The sequence below is a fragment of the Lontra canadensis genome, unplaced genomic scaffold (genome assembly GCF_010015895.1).
Source record: "Lontra canadensis isolate GAN:19392208 unplaced genomic scaffold, GSC_riverotter_1.0 scaffold120, whole genome shotgun sequence".
NCBI classification, from domain to species: Eukaryota; Metazoa; Chordata; class Mammalia; order Carnivora; family Mustelidae; genus Lontra; species Lontra canadensis.
The window spans coordinates 1,091,870-1,105,127 of record NW_022631114.1 but is presented as its reverse complement, the minus strand read 5'-3'; positions in this window follow the sequence as shown (position 1 = coordinate 1,105,127).

Sequence of the window (13,258 nt, the reverse complement as noted above, 5' to 3'; positions counted from 1 at the left end):
AAATACACTGCTGTCTAGAAGGGAGGTAGTGTGGTTGGGGGGGTGTGACTTCCCAGGTGTCACGGTGAGGTAACTGTCTGAGGAACAAATGGTCCCTTTCACACAAAGGAACCACTTCCCACTTTTATTATCTCCTTTAAGCCCTGCAACTGTCTTGTCTGACCCTTGGATAAAATACTATTTTCCCGCATACAGACGTCTCAGGAATAGGAAGAAGAGAAAGAGAAAGAGTGCCAAGACTTTTTAGAAGCCAGCTTTATTAAGAAGAGTGTAAGGCTCAAACTTTCCTGTTTTCTCCTAAGTGGAGAGAGAGAAATAATGGGCACAGAGCTGGTAACAAGCCGCAAGAATGGGAGAGGTCTGAGGTGTGAACAGATGGGGTAGGAAAGGATTCAGTGGGAACTAGGTCAGCGTGGAAGCTCTGAAAGGGAGATGCTAGAGCATCTAGAAGCGCCACAGAACACGAGGGAGGGGTCCCCCAGCTTGAGCTCAGTCTCGCACTTGTGCCTGGAAAGACGCCCGGGTGTCCCCTCCAATCTCCTGTCACCTTCTGTGGCTCAGAGAGGGCCCTGCGCTGATTTCCTGGGAGCTGACCCTGTGCTCTCTGCAGAGCTCCGCAGAGTTATAGTCGAAGTCTGGAGAAGAGAGGATATGGTTGCCTTGTGATCAGGACTAACGCAAATTTATTAGCACACCGATGTTTGCGAATTGCCCTAAAGCTTCATTAATTCAGAACCACTCATCTGGAATTGCAGGACAATTCAGCCAGACTGACGTTTGCCTTATCCCACTTGACTTTAAGGAAGGACATGGGATCATGGTGGGAACGTTTAACTTGAAGATGTATTTTAAAGAATGTCAGCGATTCATTTTCCTGCAAAAACCAAGAATTCACAGGGTACACTTTCATTAAAACAGGCTCAGCAACCTAATGAGCCGAAAGCTCCTCGGATGATAGATGATATGGGAGAAGAACTCAGTTTAAAACGATCTGCAACTCAAATTCTCACCATTTCTAACCCTCCTTTTCCAATTGCTCAGACTGGGTTTAACTAAATCAGTAGACACCAGAGCTAAAAGAGTCCCACACAACAGCTAACAAACAAGTGACACCTGTTTGAACCCTTTACCTGTACTGATTTTGAACATGTCTTAAACCTCTGCTCAGTCTTTGATCTGGGATTCCTGTTTTCTCCCAAGTATCTTTAGTTCTTCTTTTTTTTTTTTTTTCCAGATTTTATTTATTTATTTAAGAGACAGAGAGCACAAGGAGGGGGAGCAGCAGATGGAGAGAGAAGCAGGCTCCCTGTTGAGCAGGGACCTTGATATGGGGCTTAATCTCAGGACCCCGGGATCGTAACCTGAGCTGAAGGCAGACGCTTCTGACTGAGCCACCCAGATGCCGCATCTTTAATTTTTCATTGGTAACATAGGGAAAACTATGATTGCTAAGGAAAAAAATTAATAAAAAATTTGTACAGTAAATAAAAAATGTTTTTTAAATAGAAGGAAGGGCACCTGGGTGACTCAGAGGGTTGATAAATTTGTACAGTATATCTGCTACCAAAAGAATGTTTTAATCTGTGAAGTGCTGATTAATTCGAAACAGTGGTTGGGAAAACAAACGCTTCTCTTCCTGAGAGAGAAGGTATCTCATGACAAACAATTATGTACTGACTGAAGTCTGATCTCTTGTAAGCTCCAAAGGGAACTGAGAGAAAAGAGAATTTAATCTTTATTCATGAACTTCTTTCTCTGAGGGAAAAAAAAAAAAAGGTAAGAGGAACCGAAATGGATTCTGTCTTCTGGGAATGTTTCAGGGCGATGAGTCAGGATAGCATCTCTTCTTTTGAGCACAGAGGCTCTGTTGCCTTAAAAGCACTGTACTCTTCACCTGGACGGGAACAGGAGTAGGTGGGCCAGATGTTTATTGAATCGGCTCATGGTTGTTTTCCTCCATAGCACTTCAGAATCAGAGTGGTTGTAAATGCACTCTGGGTGTTGTGGACAGAGGGGATCCCAGTCTGGCAAGTCTGACAGCCACCATTAGGATGCATCCAATGCCCCATCCCTCCGGCATGCGTCCACAGTGATGATGCAGCTGCCGTAACGAATGGAAGGCCACAGAATCCTGCTGGTCTCACATCCCCTGGCATCCCCAGCCACCAGTGAAGGGAGCAAGCTCATCCCGTGACAGTTCATGGCCCCCACAGAGAAGTGCTTAGCTTTCCAGAGAGTATCCCCATCACCAAATATTTCTTGAGGGAACAGGGAGGGCCTGGCACTTGACTAAATTGGTTCCAGCAGAGTTCCTTAGGAGTCCTGTTTCCTGGATCACACGTATCGTGTGGGAGTTCATGTTTGACCAGTTTCTTCGCTTCTTCCAGAGATCATTCCTTTCACAAAGATGCTCTCTGACAGCTTTACAATCTAAGTGAGAAATCTGGGGCTTAGTACCTGGTTGATAATGAGAATTACGTGCTTCTGCTTGAGAGTCCCATCTTCATCACCTGCAACACATCTGCAACGGCTGTGTCAGATCTGTTCTCCCAGGGGCTTTGCTGACTACTCCTCTTCCTGGGATCTTCCACGTGATTCTGGAAAAGTTGACTATGGGTCACCTAACAGAACAGTACTACTTCCCAGGTCTGGTGGTCTGTCTTGGACTGTGAATGATGAAGACTTGATGAAGACTTGCATGCTAAGTTTTGCCTGTGTGTGCCAAACAGTAAGCAGAAAACATTACCCTAATGCCAAAACTAGACAAAGATATTATAAGAAAGAAAAACTATAGGCCAGTGTATCTTGTGAACATAGACTAAAAGTCCCCAACAAAATACTAGCAAATAAAATCTAATAATTTTTTTAAAGATTTTATTTATTTTTTTGACAGAGATCATAAGTAGGCAGAGAGGCAGGCAGAAAGAGAGAGGAAGGGAAGCAGGCTCGCCACTGAGCAAACAGCCCGATGCAGGGCTTGATCCCAGGACCCTGGGATCATGACCCGAGCTGAAGGCAGAGGCTTTAAACCACTGAGCCACCCAGGCGCCCCAAAATCTAATAATTTATAAAAAGAATTATATATCATGACCAAGTGGGATTTATTTCAGGAATGCAAGGCTATCTCAACATTTGAAAAGCAATTAATGTTATTAATCACATCAGCAAGCCAAAAAAGAAAAATTATATTATTGTGTAAATGGATGCAGAAAAAGCTTTTGACAAAATCCAATACCTATTCATCATTAATAAAATATAAGTTGAGAAGATCAAATAAAACTGTCTTTGTTTGCAAATGGCATGACTGTGTATGAAAAAATCCCAGAGTCAACACAAACACTTCTGGAACCAATAAGTGATTTAGGATTCATGATTAATATATAGAAGTCAATTTCTTGTTTATATCCCAACAATGAATGATTGAAAGCTGAAAATCATAACACCACTTAAATAACATCAAAGAAAATGAAAAACTTTAATACAAATCTAACAAGAATAAGATCTGTGTGAGGAAAACTATAAAACCCTAATGAAAGAAATCAGAGAACTGAACAAATGGATAGATATCCCAAGTACATGGATGAGAAGACTCAGTATAGTCAAGATACTGGTTCTTCCCAGCTTGATCTATAGATTCATTGCACTCCCCCTCAAAATCTCAGCAAAGTGTGGATATAGACAAAGTGTGTATGCTTATGTATGGATATATTACTAGGAATTTATCCATTTATTCTAAGTTGTCCAGTTTAATGATACATAATTGTTCAGGTGGTCTCTTAGGGTTCTTTGTGTTTCTGTGCTATCAGTTATAACATCTCCTCTTTCATTTCTGATTTTATTTATTTGAGTCCTCTCTTTTTTCTTGGTGAGTCTAGCTATAGACTGGTCAATTTTATTTCTCTTTTCAGAGAATCAGTTCTTAGTTTCACTGATCTTGTCTACCGTGTTTATTAAATCTCTTGTTTTATTTCTTCTCGAATCTTTTTCCTCGAATAGATTCCTCGAATCTATTTCCTTCCTTCCACTAACTTTGGGTTTCCTTTATTCTTTCTTTTTTTCTAATACCTTGAGGTGTCAGGTTCTTTTTTTTTTTTTTTAAAGATTTTATTCATTTACTTGACAGACAGAGATCACAAGTAGGCAGAGAGGCAGGCAGAGAGAGAGAGAAGAGGAAGCAGGCTCCCTGCGGAGCAGACAGCCCAATGCAGGGCTCCATCCCAGGACCCTGAGATCATGACCTGAGCCGAAGGCAGGGGCTTTAACCCACTGAGCCACCCAGGCGCCCCGAGGTTAGGTTCTTTATTTGAGACTTTTCCTGTTTCTTGAGGTAGGCATTGAATTGCTATGAACTTCCCTCTTAGAACTGCTTTTGCTGCATGCCACAAATTTTGGCATATTTCTATTTTCATTTGTCTCAAGGTATTTTTTTTATTTCTTTCTTTATTTCTTTGACCCATTGGTTATTCAGTAGAATGTTGTTTAATTTACACCTATCTGTGAATGTTCCAATTTTTTTCATGTAATTTATTTCTAATTTCATACCCTTGATGTTGGAAAAAATGCTTGATATGATTTCAGTCCTCTTAAATTTATTAATACTTGTTTGTAGCCTATGAACATATGATCTATCCTGGAAAACATTCCATATGCACTTGAGAAGAATTTGTCTTCTTTTGCTTTTAAAGATGGAATGTTCTGTTTATATGTTTAAGTCCCTTTAGTCGATTGTTTCATTTAAGGCCGATAATTCCTTATTGATTTTCTGTCTGGATGATCAAAGGATGTAAGTGGGTCATTAAAATCCCCTGCTATTATTGTATTACTGTCAATTTCTTTCTTTAGGGCTATTAATATTTGCTTTATATATTTAGCTGCTCTTATGTTGGATGTGTAAGTATTTACAAATATTGCATTCTCTAATTGAATTGATCCCTTTATGATTATGTAATGCCCATCTTTTTTTCTTATTAGTCTGTTTTGTGTGTTATAAGTATTGCTACCCCAGTTTTTCTTTTGGTTTTCATTTTCATGGATACTCTTTTTCCATCCTTTGCTTTCAGTCTATATGTGTCCTTATACCTAAAGTCAGTCTCTTGTAGGCAGCATATAGCTGAGTCTTTTTTGTTTTTGTTTTTTAAGATCTTATTTATTTGACAGAAACACAGAGAGAGAGGGAACACAAGCAAGGGGAGTGGGAGAGAGAGAGATGCAGGCTTCCTGCTGAGCAGGGAACCCGCTGTGGGGCTTGATCCCAGGACCCTGGGATCACCACTGGAGCCGAAGGCAGGCGCTTAACTACTGAGCCACCCAGGTACCTCTTGTTTCTTTTTAATCCATTTAGACAGCCTGTGTCTTCTGGATTGGAGAATTAAGTCCACTTACATTGAGTATATACTTGTTGCCATTTTGTTAATTGTTTACTGGCTGTTTTGAGCCTCTCTGATCCTTTCTTCTTTGGCTCTCTTATGGTTTGGTGTCTTTTTTTAGTGGTATACTTTTATTCCTTTTCTTTATCTTTCTGGTGTTTATGATTGGTTTTTGCCTTGTGGTTACCATGAGGTTTACATATGACAATTTATATCTTTAACAGTTTAAGTTGATAATAGGTAAAGTTTGATCCCCTTCTAAAATTCAACATTTTTATGCTCCCTTTCCGTCTTATGTTTTTGATATTACATTTTATATTTTTTTAATCTTGTGTAACCACTAATTATTGAAATCATGGTTATATTTACTGCTTTTATCTTTTAATCTTCATACTATATAAATGATTAGTCTACTACCTTTACTATATATTTATATTTTCAGTGAGATTTATTCTTTCATGTTTTCTTATTACTAATTAGTGACCTTCCTTTTCAGCTTAAAGAAGTCCCTTTAACATTTCTTGTAAGACTGAGTTATTGGTGATGAACGCCTTTATCTTTTGTTTGCCTGGAGAACTCTATCTCTCTTCAATTCTAAATGATAACTTTGCCAGTTAGTGTATTTTTGGTTAGAAGATGTTTTTCTTTCAGGATTTGAATATATCCTTCTACTCTCTTCTGGACCACGAAGTTTCTGCTGAAAAATATGCTGATGGTCTTGGGGGGGCTCCCTTTTACGTAATGAGTTGTTTTTCTCTTACTGCTCTTGAACTTTTTTTTTTTTTAAGATGTATTTATTTATTTCACAGTGAGAGAGAGAATGCACATGAGCAGGGGGGAGGGGCAGACAGAGGGGGAGAAGCAGATTCCCTGCTGATCGGGAAGCTAGATGCAGGGCTCAGTTCTAGGACCTCGAGATCATGACCAGAGCTGAAGGCAGATGCTTAACCAACTGACCCACCCTGGCTCTCCTGATCTTACTGCTTTTAATATTTTCTTTTTGTCTTGAAATTTGGCATTTTAATTATAATGTATCTTGGTGTGGGTCTCTTTAGTTTTATCTTATTTGGAACACTCTGTGCTTCCTGGATCTGGATGTCTCTTTTCTCACCCCAGGTTAGGGACTTTTTCAGTTATTTATTTCTTCAAATTAGATTTCTTCTCCTTTCTCTCTCTTTTCTCCTTCTGGGACCCTTATGATTCGAATGTTAGTCTGTTTGATGTTGTATATGCCACTCAGGGTATCTTAACTTTTTTCATTCCTTTTATTTTCTTCTTCTCTGATTTCAAGTGTTCCTGGCTTGTCTTTGAGTTGACTGATCTTTTTTCTGCATCATCTCGTCTACTGTGGAACCTCTGTATTATACTTTTTAGTCATCTCTGTGACTTCTGTTTGGTATTTTCTTATCTTTTCTAGCTTTTTGTTGAGATTCTCACTGTGTACATCCATTCTTCTCCCCAGGTTGGTGAACATTGTTATGACCATTACTTTGAACTCCTTATCAGATAAGTTATTTATCTCTGTTTCATTAAAGTTTTTTTCTGGGGACTTTATCTTGCTCTTTCATTTGGCACATATTCCTCTGTTTTATTTTGCTTGACTCTCTGTTTTGGTTTATATACAGTAAATGAAACAGCTACCTCTCCCAGTCTTAAAGAAATAGCTTTGTATGGGAGATAAACCTTGTCATTCAACCCTGTCCCAGCTCTTTGTTACCTCTCAAACCTTTGTGCTTATCCAAGCAGTTTATATTTTTAATAGCACCTCGTAGCTGAGGATGTGCCAAGACCTATCAGTGTCTCTAAGGGGAAGGTCTCTGGACCTAGATTCAGACTGATTGGAAGCCACACCCTCACGCAGCAACTTTTAGAAGTATGCAAGTATAATCCCCACTGGTGAAGCAATCTGGTTTTATCCCTGGGCAGCAGTTACAACACTTGGGGCTCCACATGGATACAAGCTCTTTCCTGGGAGATGAGCTGGAGCGAGTTGGAGGAAGAGTGCCAAGATGGCGCCATAGCCTGTGTTCCTTGAGAGCAGCACCATAGTCCACGAGGTGTGTGCCAAATCTGAATTCTGTCCCTCAGACCAAAATTTAAGATAAGCAAAGAGGCCTCCTTTACAGAATGACCTGGGAGTTTCGCTTCAGTCTGCTGTCTGGGAAGTGCTGTTGGGGTGGTAGCCTGCCATGGACATAAGCCCCACTGGCCACCAGAGTCAGGCAATCTAGAGTTGTCCCCTGGCCGCAGCTGCAGAAATCAGGATACCAGGCAAGGGTATGAGCTCCTTTCTGAGTGACACCAGTTATGGTTACATGGGACAAGGAATGCAAAGTCCCCTGAACCTCAGAGTCAGGCAGTCAAGAGCTGTTCCCTGGGTAGCAGCCACAAAGATCTGGCCACAGGCTGTGTGTGAAAACTTCCTTCCCAGAACTGCTGGTGCCCTGGAGCATGACACTTGGAGAGCGCCAGGACAGTGCCCTCCGGTCTTCTTCCTGGGAGTGTTCCAGCAGAGATGGGTGTGCAGTTAGATGCCTGGCCCTCAGGACAATTTTTAATGTAAGTGAATGAGCTTCCCTCACTTTAACTTTGGGCACCATCTGTTTCAGCTTGACCTTGGAGTGGGTGAGTCCAAGCATGAAGGACCTTTAAGAGCCTTCTCCCAGATGGCTAAAGTTCTGTGGGACTTAGGATATGAGCCATACTTGTTTTCAAAGTTAGGTGTTTTAGGGGCTCATCTCTCACGTGCAGGTCCTAAAAGTTGATGTGCCAGTGTGGGGTTCAAACCCTTCACTCCTCAGGGAGAAGTTCTGGGTTTTGAGTTTTCTCCTAGTTGTGGGTCACCATGTGAGAAGTGGGGTTTATGGTGAGATTGCGTCCCAGTCTCTTCTACCTACTTCAGTGTGGCTTTCTTCTCACTTGCCCAGTAATTTAGCCATCTCTCAGCCAGGCTTTAGGTTTTGAAGAGGAAATTTTTCCGTGTGTAGAGCTGTAGACTCAGCATGTCAATGGGAGAAGAAGATGAATTCAGGATTTTCCTGTGTTGCCATCTTGAACTGGAACCCCATCGAATTCATTCTGAAGTTTATATGGAAAGCCAAAGATCCAGAGTAACCTATACAATATTGAAATTGATGAGCAAAATTGGAGGACTGACATTACCAGATTTCAAAGCTTACTACAAAGCCATGGTGATTAAGATAGTATGTATTGGTGAAAGAATAGACAGATGGATCAGTGGAACAAAATAGCAAGCCAAGAAATAGAACCGCACAAATATAACCCATTGATCTTTGACAGAAGAACACAGGAACTGCAAAGGAGAAAGGATAGTCTTTTCAACAAATGATTCTAGAATAACTAGACATCCATATGCAAAAAGCTAAATCTAGATCCCGACCTTACACCTTCCCCCAAATTAATTCAAAGTGGATCGTAGACTTAAATGTAAAGTGCAAACCCATGTAACTCCTAGAAGATAACATAGGAGAAAACCTCAGTAACTTGAGGTTTGGTGATGACTTTTTCGGTCTGATAACATAAGCATAATCCATACAAGAAATCATGGATAAGTTGGACTGTCATTGAAATTAAATCTTCTTGAAAGTCTGTTCAAAGACTTTGCATTAGAAGACTGTTTGGCAGATTCTTAAAAAACTAAAGATACTCTTAACATACAATCCAGCAGTTGTGTTCCTGTTTACTCAAGGGAGTTGAAAACTTCGGTGCACACAAAAATATACACACAAATGTTTATAGCAGCTATGGTCATAATTGTCAAAACTTAGAAGCATGAAGGTGTCCTTTGGTAGGTGAATGGATAAATAAACTGTGCTTCAGACATGGAATATTGGGTCAGCACTGAAAAGAAATGATCTATCAAGCCGTGAAAAGACATAGAGGATCCTTAAATGCATATTACGAAGTGAAAGAAGCCAATCTGAAAAGGCTGTGTACTGGGCGGTCCCAGTGAGGCAGACAGTGAAAAGATCAGTGGTTGCCGGCGCTCCTGGGTGGGAAGGGAGGAAGGAATAGATTGGTGAAGCGCAGAGGATTTTGAGGCAGTGAAACTATTCTGTATAATATTGTGATGGTGAACATATGTTACTGTACGTTTATCCAGACTGGTAGAATGTGGGACATCTAGGGTTAACCCTAATATAAACTGTGGACTTTATTTTTTTTAAGACTTTATTTATTTATTTGACAGAGAGAGATCACAAATAGGCAGAGAGGCAGGCAGAGAGAGAAGGAGGGGAAACAGGCTCCCCGCTGAGCAGAGAGCCTGGGATCATGACCTGAGCCGAAGGCAGATGCTTAACCCACTGAGCCACTCAGGCACCCCAGCTAGGGACTTTAATTAAGAAGAATGTATCAGGGTGCCTGGGTGGCACAGTTGGTTAAGTGACTCCTGGTTTTGGCTCAGGTTATGATCTCAGGGTTGTGGGATCGAGCTGCACATCGGGGTGCTCAACAGGGAATCTGCTTGAGAATCTTCTCCCTCTGCTCTTCCTCCTGTGCTCTCTCTCAAATAAATAACTATTTTAAAAAATAATATATCATATCGGTTCATCATTTATAACAAATACATCGCATCAATTGAAGATGGTAATAATAGGAGAGATTGGAGGGGGCAGAGGTGGCACGTGGGAGCTCTCCATACTTTCCACCGAGTTACTCTGGAAATCTAAAATTTCTCAAAGAGATAAACTCTATAAAAAGAAGAGAGATTGGCCCCAGGTTTTGATATATATGGTTATACCTTTCATGCAGTCCTTTGATGCTTAATTATATAGACCTTTAATCTCTTCTGCACAAATAGGCAAAATCCTCCTCACTGAAATCACGTTGCTGCTGCCGTTTCTACGGATTCTATCGGCATTTGCAATAGAACGAATAGAGTAGGCAGCACGAATAATTGTCTGTGCTCTGTTAGGCAAGAGGTAACCGCCATGTGCCTGCCATCATACGTGTTTTCTTGTAATCACTGCAAAGTGTCCTTCCGAGGTCCAGGGAAGGCATTTCGTCTGTAGGATGATGTTTCTGAACTTTCTGGTCTTCTAACTAAGATGAGGAATGTAAATGTTACCATTCTCCTTGCCGTGGGGACGTAAGCATGACTGTAAGTCCCCATAGCAGGGAGTCTGATGAAAGTGTGCAAATAGACAATCGTGTTTGAGTCCATTCCCCAAGAAAAGGATTCATTTCTTCATGGAGATATGGAGTTAATACTGGAAATCGAGTTCATAATTGTTCATGCCTTCATGAGGAAGCCTCCATAAAATCCCAGATGTACAGGGTTCGAGAAGCTTCCAGGCTGGCAAATGTATCCACACCCAGAGGGCAACGTGTCCCAACTCCATGGGTACAGAAGCTTCTGTACTCAGGACCCTCCCAAACCTCCCTTTACTGGCTGTTCATCTGTGTCCTTTCTCATATCCTCTAATATATTGGTAAGCATTTAAAAAAGGTAGTTTCTGCCTTATTGTTTAAAAGCTGATGTGATCTTTTTATGAATCTGTATCTATTTTTAACCCTTATTGATAAATGAATACCTAACTTTCTTCTCTCCTCTGCCTATGGAAGATCCTTAATTCAAGACCATTCCTGACTAGAAATGACAAGATCGCACACCTGATAAAGCACTGAGATTCTTTTTATAAAGTATCTTTCAAGACATGAGACTCTGTTTTTGTGTTTTCGTTTGGTTTTGTTTTTAGTTGTTGTCTTTACCCTTGCCTCCCTTCCCATAGAGCTGGAGATAATAGATTGAGACTCTTTCCTTTCACCACCGCCATAGATTGACATGTAAATTGGAGGAAAAGGTATCTAAATTGTTGAAGCAAGAAGTCAGTGCGCAACATTGTATGCAACAATTATACGGTTTTCCCATTAGTACAAATAGAAATATCAGGAAAAATCTTGCTCTTCAAAATATTGCAACTAAAGGGCAGTGGGTAACAGAGAAAACACAAGGGAAAAAGTGAAATGTTTACAAAGAAGCAAATAAATGTAACTGTAGAGTGCAGCTCATAGGGTTCTTTCTCCAAGGTTCTACTGCCCTTATTTCTGTTTCATCTGATCTAGGGACTTATGACCATGCGCTATTTCATTCTTAGTGGTTCTCTACCCAAAAGACATGATCCATACAGTTCTTTAGAGAGAAACTTGTCTGTGCTTCTAGTGCATCCCCTGAAGCCCTCTGCAGAGCTCGTGTACACAAACTCTGGATTGACTAATACCATCTATTCCGTTATCTTTTTTTTTTTTTTAAGTCAAGCAGAGAGAGTCAATTATCATATGGTTTCACTTATTTGTGGAGCATAACAAATAGCATGGAAGACAAGGGGAGTTAGAGACGAGAAGGGAGTTGGGGGAAATTGGAAGGGGAGGTGAGCCATGAGAGACTATGGACTCTGAAAAACAATCTGAGGGTTTTGAAGGGGCCGGGGGTGGGAGGTTGGGGGAACCAGGTGGTGGGTATTAGGGCACGGATTGCATGGAGCAGTGGGTGTGGTGCAAAAACAAGGAATACTGTTATGCTGAAAAAAAAAAGTGACAAAAAAAAAGAAAATAAATTTAAAAAAAGATTTTTTTTTTTATTTGACAGAGAGCACAAGCAGGGGGAGTGACTGGTTGAGGGAGAGGGAGAAGCAGGCCCCCCCACCACTAAGCAAGGAGCCTAAGGTGGATCAAGGGGCTTGATTCCACGACCCTGGGATCATGACCTGAGCTGAAAGCAGATGCTTAATGGACTGAGCCACCAAGGCCCCGCCATCTATTCAGTAAAGCCAGGTCTGGAGCATCTGCATCAAAGGGGAGGACACAGCTGGGAAGCTGGAGCATTGAGACAGCTGATAGGTAACAAAAGGTGTTCCTCTCTTTTTGTGTTTTTTATCCTCAAGGAAGTCTCCCACTGACCCTTCAAAATGCATTTCAGCTGTCATCTTCTCTTTGAAACTTCTCACATCTCTAGGTAAAGAACTTGCTTGATGTTTCAATTTCACATGTAACTCTGTTCCAGCACTTTTAGTATTGCATTGGAATTATTTGTGCTCAGGGTCCCTGGGTGGCTCAGTGAAGCATCTGACTCTTGGTTTCGGCTCAGGTCATGGTCTCAGGGTCCTGAGATTGAGCCCTGTGTCCAGCTCTGTGCTCAGTGTGGAGTCTGCTTGTCCCTCCTCTCCAGTCCTCCCCCCACTTGCTCCACATGCAGACATTTTCTCTCTCAAATAAATAAAATAAAAATAAAATAAAATAAAGAAATTATGTGGTTCAGGTGTGCTCCCCTCAAAGGCAAGTCATTCATCTTTATGGCCCTCATAGTAGTCCTGGCTTGGCATGAGCAGAACCACACTGAAAGTCTTAAATGAATGAATAAAATAGTACTAATTATTATTAGGGCTTAAGAAACAGATTTCATCCTCATATGACCAAGTCTGTCTTCTCTAATCCTCAGTTACAGACTATGCCTCCAGCCCTACTCACGTTCCTAATCGCAGCCAGGTAGCCAATATGCATTCATAAGAGATTGTGCATTTTTCACTGAGAATCTGTCAACACTGCCAAAAAACAAAACAAAAACAGCAGCAATAACCACAAAACCCAGAAATGACAAAAGATAGCAACGACAAAAATGTTGAGTGAATGTTCTCCTAAGGACAGATCAGTAGTGGCATCTTTATGGAAATATTCTGGGAAATAATTCTTTTTTTCTTAAAGATTTTATTTATTTATTTGACAGAGAGAAAGAGATCACAAGTAGGCAGAGAGGCAGGCAGAGAGAGAGGAGGAAGCAGGCTCCCCGCTGAGCAGAGAGCCCGATGCGGGGCTCTATCCCAGGACCTTGAGATCATGACCTGAGCTGAAAGCAGAAGCTTAACCTACTGAGC